The sequence below is a fragment of the Pteropus medius genome, unplaced genomic scaffold (assembly GCF_902729225.1).
Source record: "Pteropus medius unplaced genomic scaffold, Ma_sr-lr_union100, whole genome shotgun sequence".
Lineage (NCBI taxonomy): Eukaryota > Metazoa > Chordata > Mammalia > Chiroptera > Pteropodidae > Pteropus > Pteropus medius.
This window is the reverse complement of record NW_024354875.1, coordinates 41,973,822-41,989,741: the sequence shown is the minus strand read 5'-3', so window position 1 is coordinate 41,989,741 and position 15,920 is coordinate 41,973,822. Positions and strand designations below refer to the sequence as shown.

At 35.4% G+C, this 15,920-nt stretch overlaps 1 non-coding gene across 1 annotated transcript; it reads left to right on the top strand.

Annotated features, from left to right (window-relative positions):
• The first annotated feature begins 10,305 nt into the window (after positions 1-10,305).
• LOC120597236 (5S ribosomal RNA) lies at positions 10,306-10,424 on the top strand. The gene has a single exon (XR_005651361.1). It is a non-coding gene; the product is annotated as a 5S ribosomal RNA (ribosomal RNA).
• The last annotated feature ends 5,496 nt before the right edge of the window (positions 10,425-15,920 follow it).

Sequence of the window (15,920 nt, the reverse complement as noted above, 5' to 3'; positions counted from 1 at the left end):
ATTACAGAAGTAGACATTGGCCATCTTCATATCTTATACAATACACTTCCTAAACCGCACACAAGCAAGTAGGACAACTTCTGGTATCTAAAGATATTTCTTCCCTGTAGCTGACTTAGCTAGTTGGCTCACTTGAAAATTTTCCACCCTTAACAATATCTCTTCAGAGTCTAGAACAGCAGTTGATGGGAGTAAATGAGGGTGAAAGAGCGAAGGGATTAGGTACAGTGAGATTGGTGGGGAACTAAGGAAATAAGGGAGGAAACGGAGGTGTTTGCGGGGATTTGTAAATCTTGGCAAGGTCCCCAGTGAACGGAGCCTTGTGGTTCCTAATGGGTTCACCAAGACACACAGGGAGGACAGTTGTGAATTTTCAGTGTAAAGTGGGTGATGGATCAAAACAAACAAACAAGCAAACAAAAAACAAACCCACAAAGGAAAGTAACTGGTATTTTCACACCTTTTAGAGCCCAGAGCAAAACTTGGAAACTACAGGTCTCCCTAAGATTCCGGACGGCGCATCTTCCGAAGTTCAAACACTGACTCCTCACTACCGCTTTCTTTTCAAGATGTCATTCTCCCGCCTCCACACTCACTACCAAACAAACATAGAAATCTACTACTGTTCTCCCCACGCACTCCATTTTCTTCCAATCTGAGAGCCATTTGTGTGTATAATTGAAAATTAGCAGTGCAGCTGTTTGAAGAGAGTAATTTATCACAGCGCATTGTTCGTGCCTGACACTTTAGACCTGGCTCTAACAAGCCAGTGGTTGCTGGGGGTTGAGCTACAGAAAGTGATTCGGCTGTAATGCTGCGTTTCCCCTGCTTTGTTGCTAATTGTAGCCTCTTTTTCTCCATTGAATTGGGAGTTGAGTAAAAGAGCTTGTTTGCTCTGTGCGGTGAGGCTGCCAGGGCCGCTTGGGCTATTATCACAAGATACTCTTGATCTTTTGAAAAGCAGGAAATAGAATTTTTCTCCAACAGGGAAAGTAATTTGCGATGCGTCCATTAGTTCTTCATTAAAGCAAGATTAAATTGCACGGCAAATCACATCTGTGTTTGGATGATTAAAGGGTGGCATTTTAGAGGCCAAAACTAATTACTAGTCAAAATGAATGGGAGTGAAAAAACAGTCATGTTTTTACATTAGATAGTGTGGCTTGTAATTAGATTCAAGCTAATTCCACTATTTCTTCTCTTTTAATGAGATGAGCCTGTCCTCATCTTTTTCTAGGCCATGCTAACAGCCCCAAATGTATAATTTTGATAATACTAAGAGTTTACTTTATTGAAATTTCTTTGCTACCTGCCACAAGTGACGGTTCTCTTCAGTGGTACTTCATTATATAGAAACACAAGCTACTCAGCAATATAGTTTCAACAAAAAATCATTACTACATGAAAAAGAGTAGTTTTAAATAAATATGTATATATGTAAAAAATTGTATATTTTTAAATGTTATTGGAATCAGCCATTTCCAGAAATTTGTACAAAACAAATCCTTCTCAGCTGGGCAACTAAAACAAGTATCTTTAGCAATGAAGAGTAAGGAGTAAAGTTTACATATGATAAAGCATTGAAGGCCTCCAAATTCAGGGCATTGTATTTTTTTTTCCCCTGCCTTGCAATGTAATTTTTCTCATCTTTCCTATATGTTTTCACCTTCTCCTATGATTAAGGCATGTTATGATGGATTCTCTCTGATTTCAGTTTTTATGTTCATTAAAAACGAACAGAAATTAAAAGCATTACATCGAGTAAAAGAAAGACTTTTTAAGCAACTATGATATTTCTCAAAAGAAGGCTAAATTTGCTCTCAGAAATCGGTTTTAGTCTTTGATGGTGGGAAATGGTAATTTCTAAAATAATGAGTCAAGCAGTTATTGAAAGAGAAAAAAGTAAATTGGCATTTACTCTGATCTAGGTGCTTGCTCTTGGATATATTGCCTTATCAGAAACACCTTAGGAGGATCAGAATCCATTCAACTCTCTAGGCTCAGTTTTTAATACGCCAACTTGAGTGGTTTAGTAGGAGCCTGTTAAACAGGACAGCACAAAGTTTTCCCTGTCTGGCAAGGAACTAAGACTTTGACATCAGAACTTCCAAAGCTCTCGTTATTAAGATGTTATTTTAATAAAAACACTTTGTAGCAAAGTCCCCATTGCATCTTCAGACCAAAGATTGCACCAGTGCAAAGATTCCCCAGTGTATTCCCAGAGCCTAGTACTTTTAATGGCAATGGGATAAATGAATAAAAGGAGAGAGAATGAATAAATACATGGATGAATGGGGGGAAGATAATCTTTCCAAATCAAATTTTCCTCAGTATTTTTTCAGTAAAATTATGAGACATTGACTGTGCTTCCTATGGTGACATAGACAAACAGCACACAGCATTTTTAAACATTGGAACATGTAATTTATATGTGTTGCTAACAGAGAGATAAGAACAGGAACAGGATTCCTGAGGTATAGTAATTGTACCAGACACATGGATTTTTATATTAACTACTTATTTGTCTATTTACTCACTTATTCATTTATTCCACTTATTGTTGAATTTTATTAGATTAATCGCATTTTTTAAACTTTTCTTACTATAGTTTTTATATAACAAACGCTTCATACATGATGTTTCCTGGATAACAATAATTCCTATTCCAGTTCCTATTTTGCCCTAATCTTTTGCATCTTGTCATGAAAATGTCACAATGACACAGGCAGGCATTCAAAAGGCTTTTCTGGTACAAAGCAGGAGATGTACAGTGCAACAGATAGAGGCAGTCACAGTGGAGCAGTTTTTGTACTGGTTGTTCATGTGTATGATGCTTTGCAGTACAAATGGTTAGAGATTATTTGATTTGTTACCCAGTCAAGAAAATGGATGAAACCAAAGTTTGTGATCCATGATTCCAGATAAGCAAGTGGATGGTAATTGATGTTCTCGTTGGCCATCTCAGGAAAAGCTTCAGAGTTTGACTGGTGCCTCAACCAAGTCTCACTAGAAAGAAGGCTGCGGCAAGTCACCTTTACCGAGGACCTATGGAGAACTCTTCCTGGTACTTTAGAACATGTTTCTTACCTAAAGGAATTTGAACTGAGGATTTTTGTTAGTGGTTAAAAAAAAAAAAAAAACCAAGCAGTTACTACATATAACATTAAAATCACTTTTTATGGTCGAGACCCTTGAAAGCTGTAAGCAACAATATCAGTTGTCATTCTAGAAATATTTATTGAGGGCCTACTGTGTGCCAAGTACTGTTCTAAGTACTGGGGATATAGCAGTACATAAAAAAGTTTCTCTATCATGGAGACTATAAAACACAGAAACAAATAACAAAAACTTTTACTTGTCTTAAATAATAATTAAGAGGTCTTTAAAATAGAATTACTAGAAGAACATTATGGTACTTATTAAGCATGCCATATCTAGTCCATTCTGACTTTTTTATTAAAATTACTGTGGTGACATTCGTTAATAAAATCAAATAGGTTTCAAGTGTACAATTTAATAATATGACATGTATATTGCATTATGTGTTCACCACCCAAAGTTAAATTTCCTTCTGTCACTAAATATTTGATCACCTTTACCCCTACCTACCTCCCACCTCCCCCACTTCCCTCTGGTAAACACTGGTAATCCACTGTCTATGTCCAACGAGTCTCTGTTTGTCATGTCTGTTTGTTGCATGGGATATAAAACTGAAAGCAACCATCACTGTGACTACTTTATGATCCAATTCAGGTGCAAAAGTAATGACAGTGTTGTGGCTTTGTTTTCATCGCTACTGCTCACTTCAGCTCACTTGGGCTACAGGGACATTGACTGAATAAACTGTGAAGAGGGAAGAAGAGCAATTGTCCTCTTACTGGGTAGCAACTGGTTGAAGGGAAGAACCATTGGTTATCCAGAATGCTCAATCCTCTTTCCTCAGGGATTGAAGGCTAGTTGGGAAAGACAGATTGTTATAAAGGATCCACTTGGAAATAGGAATTAAATAAGAACTTAACAATATATATATTTTTAAAGACCTGGCAAGTTACCCTGAGGCCAAATAATTTGACAAGAGTGCCAGAATCCCTATTCATTCCACTCTGTAGAACTAAGGTGCTCCCTGCCAGACCTCCTCTGCAACTAATCCTGAAAGATATAGAGTGGCTGCTGGGCAAACCCATCCTGAAGCTTCTTGTACTGTGTTTTTCCCAACTACCTGCTACCTAGTGGAAAAGTAATCATTAGCTCCCAAGTACCATTCAGTATCATAAAGCCCATTTAGATGTGATTATTTTCCAATTATTGGCTTAATCAGAACTGTGAGCACAAATAACTGTTCTGTGTATCCTCAGAGAACAAGAGGACATAAGCCTTAAATTGTGGCATAAGTAACTTGTTTTAGAAATATTTTTTAATGCAGTTATTACAATGCCTGTTTGTGGGGGGCAGACTTTAGCGAATGCTGTGACAAAGACTACGTCTTTCAGCTTGAACCCTGGGTTGTTTCACTAGACACAAAACCAACAGACTAAGATAAAGACTTTTGAAACAAACACTTAAATTATTCCTTTAAAAATAATTTCCCTTATATCTGTTAGTCCCCAAAAGAGTGGAGGAAGTGAAAAATGAAATGACAAAGATTAACCTAGGCAAGTATAAGAGTTTTCCTGCACAAACTCTACTCTAGGCAAAACTTAGTCACAAATAAGACTATTGGCAAATCTGAGAAAAAAGGTCTTAGTGAGGTTTTCCAAGGCCTACCTGCTGGGAGGCAAGGAGGACCAGAAGGAAGGAGGTTTAAATGTGTGAAATTACTTTTTTAAAGTAATGAAAGCCAAAATGCTCCTATAATTTTAGGTCCAGCCACCCTAGCATCAGTTACGCTATTTTATACATGTATAATGCAGTAATATGACACAACTTTTAGCAAAAAAAAATATATATATATATTTACACACACAACTAGATAAGGTTAAGGGTGTATATGTGTACATATAGTGTGTATGCATTTGTGTGTTATATATGTATGTGTATGTTTAGCTCTCTATAAATGGTTAAGGATATATATTTATGTTTTTACATATATCAAGCTATGTACATTGGTTATTTTAACTGGGGAGGGGAGCAAATATGAAAGAGTGTCTAGTTTGGGGAGATTTTATTTTACACTTTTGGCTTTGTATTAATAGCTTGCAATGTCTACACTTTACTTTTTTTCTTAAAGAGTAGAAGGGAGGAGTTTGTCTACCATACTAAAATGAAGAACTGGAGAGTATGTTGCGTTGCAGGGCTTTGCCCAGGATGAAATTGTAAACAGTCTGAAGCCAGGTCATTTTCTGATGCTCTGGGGAAAGCTCTCAGAAAGCCCTCCTCCTACTCCCCGGTAAGGACTCCCCTAAGGAACTAAGCCTTCTGCAGGCCCTAACCCTGACCCAGAGTCTGGGCACAGACCTGGCTGGAGCATGGAACAGGGACTCAACTGCTTCTACTGTGCAGAACTGCCCAAGGGCACTGCAGAGAAGCTCAGATTCTTTCAGAAGGGATGCCAGAGTAAGTAACCCGACCCACCCAAATCTGTCTTGACCTTTTCTTGAAAAATGATCTGGAGTTAGCAATATTCCTCCCCTCAAAATAACTTTTAAAATGCTTGCATAACAGAAAAAAGCAAGTGTGCACAAAATAAAAACAATTTAAGAGAGAAATGACATAGGGTGGGCTTAACAATGGTGTAAACTGGTTACAGAAACAGAACTCCAATTTTATTTCTTGTGTATTTCACACACATTCACAAGAGGGCCAGAAGGACATTACACAAATTTTAGAGTCTATTCATCATTGGCATATATAGTGAAAAATAAATGGTGGACCTGAATGCAACAAGCGGACTCTTCACTCCCTCCATCTCTAATTCTCGCAAGTCTCTGCTTAGACATTGGGGAAACTGAGTCAAGGGAAGTAAAATCAACCTTTTAAAGTCACACAGTTCAACTAGGTTTGAAATCCAAATCTAGCAAATGCAAAATCCTGCATACACTCTCCTTAACACACAAGTTTTCCCCCCAAAAGCTACAGCTTTATGATAATGGTGATGATGATGCAATTAAATGTAGTTTGGGTTATTGTTTACAGCTAAACTAAGTAACTTACACAATAGCTGAAATATTTGTCCTCTTTACAGCAGAGAAATGGTGCAGAACTGTCTGACACACTGATATCAGACTATACGTGGAAACTGGAAAAAAAAAAAAGGCTCAGCAACCTTACCAAGTGTGAGGCAGAAAATACAGCAAATTATTTTTTTAAGTAATAAAACACTTTGTTTCTGCCATCTAGAAATAAGCACTCTTTACATTTTGATTTATTTTATTCTGGCCTTTTAAAAATGTGTATGTTTTACTTACTAAAAACTAGGCTTATACTATACTGATTTTTGTCCTTGCTTTAAAATGTTTAATGAGAATAACCTAAGCCCTGTAATAAATGATAGTACCAACAAGGACTCTAAGTAGCTATTAAAATAATAAAGTAAATCTTCATGAACTAAGTTGGAAAGTTGTCTAGGATGTATCATAAAGTAAAAAAAGCGAATGCAGAATGATATGGACTGTATGATTCCATTAAAACCAAGGAAGAAACTACATATCTGTGGCTTTGTGAATGCACGTATCCCCACTCTCATAGGTATTTGTGTGAGTATAGGAAGTAGAAAGTGAAAGGGGACCACTTGTACTATTTATTTTAGACACTCATTGATAGTATTTAAATTTTTATAGTAAGTATGTGTGTTGTGGACTAAATATATATGCCTCCTCCCTCCCAAAAAATTCATATGTTGAAGCCTTAATTCCCATTGTGGCTTTATTTGGAGTAAGGAAGTAATTAATAGTAAATGAAGTCATTGAGTGGGGCCTTGATCCAATAGGATTAGTGTCCTTATGATAAGAGACACCAAAGAGTTTGCTCTTTTTCTTCTTCCCTATCCCCTTCTGCTTCTTCGGGAGTATTGCATGCTGGCTCAGGCTGACTGCGGGCCAAAGTTCAGGGTCCTGGAGAAGAAAGAAAAGATTAACCAAAGTTTGGTGAACAAGTGTTTCGTTCTGATTGATCAGGGACGAGCAGTTAAATTAATGGTTTATGTGGCAAAGGAAAAGAATTTTGAGGGTCTGCATCTGGCTTTGTTACATTTAAACAAGGGAAGTATCTATGAGTCTCATTGAGTCATTTTCCAGAACACGAACGGTGGGGAGATTTCTTAGCCTTAGCTGTTTTCAAATAAAATTCAACATTGTCAAATTCTGCAAATGAGGTTAAAAATAGTCACCATTCCTCTTCTTGAGAAGTTACTGGGTACCCTTAGTATTGTGTAGTTTTCTATAAATATTTTTATACCTTTCATAACATTCATTTAATTTTATAACAACCTCGAAGTAAGTGCTACTGTCCCCATTTTCTCAAATAGGAACCGGGCTCTTAGAAGGTAATATTCTCAAGGTCACCAAGGTCATAAAACTAGTAAGTAAATGCAGCAGATACTCAACCCCAGGTCTTGGTGATTCACTCAGTTCCCCATATCTCACTGCCTTCGTGAAGTTACATGGAAAGGGTTTATAATTGGAAAGCTGGTGATCTTTAAGGAGAGTATGGATTTAAGCGACAACATTCTTAGAGTTTATACAGTCTGAGTGGAAGGTGACCTAAAGAAATGACACTTTATGTGGTAGAAAGAACACAGGTTTTCACATCAGATTACCTGGGTCTGAGTCCTAGCTGCATTATTTCCTCAATAAGACATTTTAGATGAGTCGCTTAATTTAGTTGAGTCTCATTGTCTCCACTTTTGTAACAGGATCGGTTCAAAGTTAAATGCTTTGCAAATTATAAAGCACCAATACAAAGTTAGTTAGTTAACCTTCATTGTCCTTCTTAATCTTATCAGCCAATCAAATTTAAGATGCTGCTGTTAAGAAGATAGGACTCATCCAAGTTGGCTAGAACATTCTATAGAGTTGCTGACATGTTAAGTTGAAGCCATTATTTACTTCTACAGATAAAAATGTAGAACATTTCTAACAAGAGAATAATCCAGGGCTAATAATTTAAACCTAACAGGGTTATCTGGTATTGTGGTGCTTCATATGCAGATGTGTTACACAATCAGATGAAAAGAAACGGGGAAACTCACAGAGCACTTGACCAGTAACACTGTGTATAAAAGCTAGGAGTGCTTTACTGAGATAGTGAAAAGATACACTTGCAATCATAATATAGCAATGCACTCAATCCTCATTATACAGTGCTGCCTACAAATGCTGTTAGAATTTGTTCTAACTCTGTTTCCATTATAATAAAACCTCACTTTTGAGGATTTATAATTCAGCCAAAATAATTTGCTACAGGAGTGTTTCAGAAGACCTTTTTTATATAACCCTTTGAATAACCTCAGAAATTCTAAACAATAAAGACCCTGCCACTTCTAAAGCAGTCGTCGTTGAATGAGTGTTAAATTTTTGGTCACATGGGTTTCATTTCTATTATATGAAGTTCTGCTAGATCACATCTTACTTTAGTTAATAGGCATTAATAGGAAATGGAGGGCTTCAAAACAGGTTTCTTTGGTTTACTTTTTATTAAGAGAACAAACAGAAAAGGCATTTGAATATAAAGGAAAAAAGTTCATACTTGTTTGCTGGGAAGTCACTTTGTCCAGCCTTGATCATTTGGATTTACAAAATATAAAGACTTTATTTTCCTAAACTATAGTAAAAGCCATGTTCCTGGGGATAGTCATTAAATTTTTCAAGGTACTAAGGGGTTAATTGTAACTTCTGTAATGGAAAAATCACTTAATCCTGGATTTCCAAACTTTATTAGTTGGCCTACCCTGAAACAAAATGAACTAAATAAAATAAACAATAAATTAAATTCAGCGAGTTATATAAATTTAGAATATTCTTAAAAATAAAAAATAAAAAAACCTTTCTTGGAAAGTCACAAAGCATCATTAGCATATTAAAAATTCTGAAAAATATATTTAAACCTGTTTAATACATTTAACTCAGTATCGCCCACATTTATTTTTACCCTGTGGCTCCCTTTTCATAACCAACCCCTGTTAAATCACAAAACAACATTAGAAATCAGTGATTTAATCCATAGAGCAAAGTTTCTTTTCACAAGAAAAATCGCACCAGCATCCTTTGTTAAAAAATAGACTCAGACTCTGGAGTTCAGGCCAACGTTCTGCATATTGACAATCTACCCCTGCCCTCAGGCCCCAACCTCAGGATTGCTGTGCACACTGAAGCTTGACAGCCACCAAGATGGTGTCCAATAGGACATCCCAAGGATGTAAAATTGGTTTCTACCAAACCTTCAAAGACCAGATAATACTAATGCTCCATATATTGTTCCAGAGCATTGAAAATTAAGTAAAACTACCTAATTTCTTTAAAGAAGGAAATAGAATGTTGATAATTACATCTAAAAACAGTACAAAAATAAAAACTACAGACCGGTATCATTTATGCATGTCAATGCAAAAATACTAAATGAAATGTCAGCCAACAGAATCTAAAACCACAGGAAAAAAATGGCATGCTTTGATCAAGTAGGATTTATTCCAGATGCAAGTTGTGTCCCATATCATAAAATACATTAATATAAGAGACTATGTTAATAGATTTGAGGGAAAATGTATTTGATTGTCCTCATAAATGCTAAAGAAAATCTTTGACAAAATTCAACACATTTTTGGTGAGAAAAGTTATTCCAGAGAATAAAAATTGATGGATATTTTCTTAACTATATAAAATATATATACCTTTGCCTTAAAACATCTTACTTAATGGGGAAACACTTGAGGCATTTTCACTAAGTTCAGGAATAGGCAAGGATGCCAAATATCATCATTACTAATAACTTCTTACTAGAGGTATTAACCAATGCAAATAGACAAGAGGAATCGATTGGAGACAAAAGAATTGTTAAAGAACAAGTAAAACTATCTTTTCGATGTGATCAAAAGGATCCATAAAAACCCCAAGAAAGTCAAAGATAAAACTGACTCGAATGATAAAAGAATTCAGTAAGTGAAGATATAAAATTAACATACCATTATGATTCAAAATCCAGTGGCAATTTAAAAAATTGATAAATTTTAGTACAATTTTTAAAATAAGCTTTTATCATGGCAAGAGACACATTAACATCAAAAGATGGCTCCAAATGGGGAGTAAATACTTGCAACATTATTGCAACAGAGATATCCCTAATGTAAAAAAAAACTTTTAGAAATTGAGAGATGTCTATGGCCATGCCACTCTGAATGTGCTCGATCTCATCTGATCTCGGAAGCTAAGCAGGGTCGGGCCTGGTTAGTACTTGGGTGGGAGACCACCTAGGAAGACCAGGTGCTATAGGTGGTAAAAAAAAAAAAAAATTGAGAGAAAGATTCTGTTTATATAAGAACACATAAATCTCAGTAATAAGAACTCAGATAACCTAATTTTAAAAAGCTTTTGAACAACACTTCACCAAAAAGAATATACCAAAGGCAAATAAGCACATGACAAGACGGTTGACATCATTACTCATTAGGGAAATGCAAATTAAAACCACAATGAGATACTATTACACATGGACTAGAATGGCTGATATTCATAAGACTGATAATTTAAATTTATGGCAAGAATGTGGAGCAAATGGAAATCTCAAACGTTACTGGTGGAAATACGAAATGTTATAAACCATTTGGAATATACCTTAGCAGTGCCTATAAAGTTAAACACACTTACTGTGATCTAGCAATTTCATTTCTAAGTATGTACCCAAGATAAATGAAAAAAATATGGCCACACAAAGACCTGTGTGAAAATGTTTATAACAATTTTTTTTCATAATAGCTCAAAACTAGAAACAATAAAATGTCTATCAACTGGTAAATAGATAAACAAATTGTGGTACATCCATAAAATGGAATACTACTCACCAGTAAAAAGGAGAAACCATGAATACATGTAACACATATAAATTTCGAAGCATTATATTGACTGAAAGAAGCCAAGCACAAAAGGCTATATACTCTATGATTCCAACTACATGAAATTCTGGAAAAGACAACAGCACAAGTGAGAAATCAGATCCATGGAGGTTGGGAGTAAGGAGAAGGAATTGTGCAAAGAGTCATGTGGAAATTTTTAAGGATAAAATTTGTTAAAAATAGGAAAAGAGAAAGGCTAGAATAACCACTGTGGTCTTGAAATGGAATTGGAGTATAAACTCATGGTTTTTAATATGTAGATAGATATAGGTGAGTGTGTGTGTTTGTGTGTGTATATGCTAGTGTATGTATATGTACACATAATTCCTAGGTTTACCTGCTGAAAAGGTCCAGAGGCCATGACATCCGGGCACCAATGGGCCTTGTCAGCATGGAAGGAAGGACTCAAAAAATGATGAGGACATGTCAAAAGGACAGGAGTATCAACTGGAAGGGATTCTCAATGGCCAAATCTGTGAAAATTTGAGTAATAAAATAGTGACAATAATGGATTAGAACACACCAGGTAAAATAATTATCCATGAGTCTATGCTGATATAAATAATTAAATTAACTAATAAATGGGGAGAAGGAAAAGCTGCTTCTTGCAGTAGAATTCCATCTAATAAATGCTAAAGGAAAATAGAAATTGAAAATTACCACTTTGCAAATAACAATAGTAATAACCGTTTTAGTCATGAATATCAATGGATACTAAAATTCATGAGAAAAATTATGATTAAAAACAGCTGATTTATGTAATCTCAAACTATCTCCACAGAAGAAATTTATTAATTACAAAGGGAAATCTGACATTTACCACAGAGAAAACCTGGCAGACATCACTTTGACAAAGAGATCTAGCCAGTGGGACAAAATGATATTAGTGTCTCCTGATAGGATACACTAAAATGGGCCAATGCCACTTTTGTAATATTCTTATAAAAAATGCATAAACTGAATTTAATAGTGAGGAAATACCAGACAAAACAAAATTGAAGGACTTTCTACAAAATGACCAGCCTGTTTTCTTAAAAGCATCTAGGACATAAAAGACTAAGAATAATGAACTGCTCCAGATTAAAGGATATGAAAGATACATAATAACTGAATGCAACATGTGATCCTGTAGCAAAAAGAGGACATTGGTGAAACAATTGGTAAAATTTGATAAGGTCTTTAGATTAAGTAATGGCATAGATCAATGTTAATGTTTTGAATCTGAAAACTGTACAGTGGTTATTGTTGAGAAATAATTCTCCATGTCTTTTGAACAGGCACTAACTGCCTTTGTTTTGAATTAACTTATCAGGAGTATTTATATAGCAAACAGGCTTGGAAGAGAGATAGTAACTACCTTCGGAGCAAAGGGCAGGTATACTTATTGTCCGTTATTAAAGAGTTAATATCCTTAAACTCAGGATTCCTTTCCTGAAATACAACCCACTGCATTTGTGGGCATCTATCTAGCCCTCTTTTCATGGCCCTGTGGAAAATAGAGCACAGGAAACCTATACAAATATTGATACTCTGGCTATTGCTATTACTGTAATAAACTGTCCTTAATTACTGACTCAAGAGTCTCATGTCTTTCATCAGCATAAAACCGTGGCAGGCTTAAGGAACTTCGGGTAGCCTCTAAGAGCTCAGACAGTGCAGGCTCTTAACAAGCAAGAGAATGGTGACCTCAAGCCAGCAACTGTAAGGGACCAAATTCTGTCAACAAGGTAGCTTGGAAGAGAACCCTGAGCTCCAGAAAGGGACACAGCCCAGCTAACACCGCAATTATAGCCCTGTAAGAAACTGAGCAAAGCACCTGGCTAAGCCACCTCCAGAATTCTGACTCACAGAAATTGAGATAAAAAATGGTTTTTTTTTTAAATGCCACTAAATCTGTAGTTATTTGTTATGCAGCAATAGAAAATTAATACACCATGAAACTGAGCTCACTGTGATATCAATATCCTTAAGAACCTAACAGCGTAATGTTTAAGAAGGAACACTTCTGCACATCAGCAGTTAAAGAGCCTCAGTCTCCTACAATGTGTTAGAGGCAAAATTAAGTCTTTGAAATTATATAGGGTTATATGCTTTCCATAATAAGTAATTCTCAATAATTACACCTTCTCATCTACTACTCCACAGGAAAAGAACAATGACTTTCTTTTTGTTTATTTGTATGAGCATGTATTACTTAACTTTTTGGTAATTGGAATGAAAATTACATTAGAAAAAGAAACAAGGACCAATTCTATTGAGATGCTGCTTTGATAGCCCACTTCAGTCTAAATCAAGCCTCAGATGGCTTCCACTTTTTATGGGAAAGTGGCATTTTTCATGGGAAGAAAAAAGCTGCTCTGAAACAAAATGGGAGAAAAAGCAGCAGGAGAATTAAGAGGGTTTTTTTGGCAAGTTACACATTACAGGTTTTTATGTATGTATCTGTGTATGTATATATGTCTGTATTTATACAAATGAAGCAAAGAAAAAAAACTTGAGAATTAAAGAGACTATCATTATTTTGGTAAAACAGGAGAAAGTAGTTACGTGTTCAAGACTTGGTGTCAAGCAGATACAGAAAGGACTTGTTTTCCAAAAAGGAAGTGAATGGGAGAAAAAAAGAAAGAACTCAACTAAAATTTAAAATAAAATTTGTTAATGTAAACTTAGTTTACTTAGTTGCTGTAGTGCCACTCTTTGCAACTTCCCCTACAGTAAAGAGGAGGCACCTGATCACTAGAGGCTGGGAGGAGATTCCTGGGAGAAGAGATGGTTCATGAGGTTTTTCTGGAGAAATTCTGAGTTTTTGTGTCTGAGATCTTTTGTGCCCCCACAAACGGTCATTAAAAAAATCAAATATTTTGTTAAGCTTGGTTCAATCAGACTTTTTATGAATACATCAAGGTTGGGCCCTGGCTAAGAAAAAGTCAGTCTATGCAGAACAGTCAATCAACATCTGGCTTTTGTTTCAAAGTTTTAAACTAAGATCTTGCAGTACACAGCGCTGAAGTCAGCCTGAGTTTTTACTAAGCATAACTCTAAAGATGATGACAATTTGGAAAAACCATAGCTCTTTATCTTCTTTTATATCAGTTTTATATTATCAGAGAAATACAAGTAGAGAAGTTTTTCTCAATCTAGGCAACGCTTGTAGTTTTCTAATGTCTATTATGATGATAAAAATGAAGAATTAGAAGTAGGGGAAGTTGCAAAGAGTGGCACTACAGCAACTAAGTAAACTAAGTTTACATTAACAAATTTTATTTTAAATTTTAGTTGAGTTCTTTCTTTTTTTCTCCCATTCACTTCCTTTTTGGAAAACAAGTCCTTTCTGTATCTGCTTGACACCAAGTCTTGAACACGTAACTACTTTCTCCTGTTTTACCAAAATAATGATAGTCTCTTTAATTCTCAAGTTTTTTTTCTTTGCTTCATTTGTATAAATACATACATATATACATACACAGATACATACATAAAAACCTGTAATGTGTAACTTTAATGAGTAAACTTGTAATTACTGTTTAAACAAATTCTACTTTTAATATTCCAAAATAAACATTTTTTATTAAATTGAGTTTTATACAAAACAGCATTATGTTGCAAAGTCCATGTGTATTTTCTTTTGAAGCATTATTGCCTAATTTCAATTATATCTATTCCTTCTCCCTTTTCTTTTGGTGGAGAGGAAATTCTTTTTTCTGTAACTTCAAATTGTCCAAAAAATCCTCACCTGCCTTACCTTTTTCTCTCCAAATACCCACACAGTCAGTCTTCTTGAAGTACGCCCAGAAAGTCAGGACATGGTATCAGGCTGAGAACTAAGGGGAAAAAATGTAAAATCCCAACTACACGGCACTCTAGGAGTAGTATAGGTACCACCACTGCCTATAAAGGTCCAGGTTTCTCTTTTTAAATTTAGATTTCTACAACAGTTATAAACTGTAATAGCTGATTATACCGAAAAGCCATCTGAATTTAAAATGGAATTTCAGATTAAAAAATTAAGACTTTCATTGAAGAGTAGTTATAAATATTTAAGTTTAAGAGACCTTCATTTAAGTGTAGTTGTAAAGACCTTGGTTTATAGAGGAAACACAAAAAATATAGAGTGGCCAATGAACTTCACCAGGATTCACACTTAAGGCTTTGCACTCTATAAATTTTAAAGTTTGAACTGTTGTTTTGAACATTTACTAGTGCCCTCTGGTGACAACATGGATAAGAATAAGTAGCGTGCTGCTATTCTTTTGAAAATAGAAATTGAGACTATATAGATAAGCATGTAACAACCTTCACTTTTTCTGCCCTGGTCCCACTGAATAATTCAATGTGATTTTTTTTTTCAAGTTTTTCTCTTTCTAATCATTCTGAATATTGAACTATCAGCTTCGAAACAGTGCAATAATACCATGAATATCACCCTCTATGTCTTCTACCTTCAGATGTTGTTTCTTTTTCATTCTATTGTTACTTTCCCATTTTATTCACGAGGAGGGGAAAAGACAGAGGGCATAGTTGTTGCTTATTTACACCCCTGCTGTCTTTTATACTGCAGACCACCCAACTGATCCCAGGCTGCCTTCATCTGAATCAACAGTGTCTCTCTGCAATGCACCCTTGGTCCATGCTCTATAGTCCCATCTGAGTTTTGTCTAACAACAACTAAAACAACAACAACAACAAAACAACAACAACAACAACAACAACAAGAAAATGCCTTAGGTTCACCACACAAGAGCAGTGATGATCAATCTGAGAGAAACGCTATAAAGGATTTTCATTTATTTGTAGCTCTCTAATAAGAATTTTTGTTTTAGGATCTAAAGACCCCAGTAAGTGGTTAAAAAGTCAATAAGGGTTTGAAAAAAAATACTAC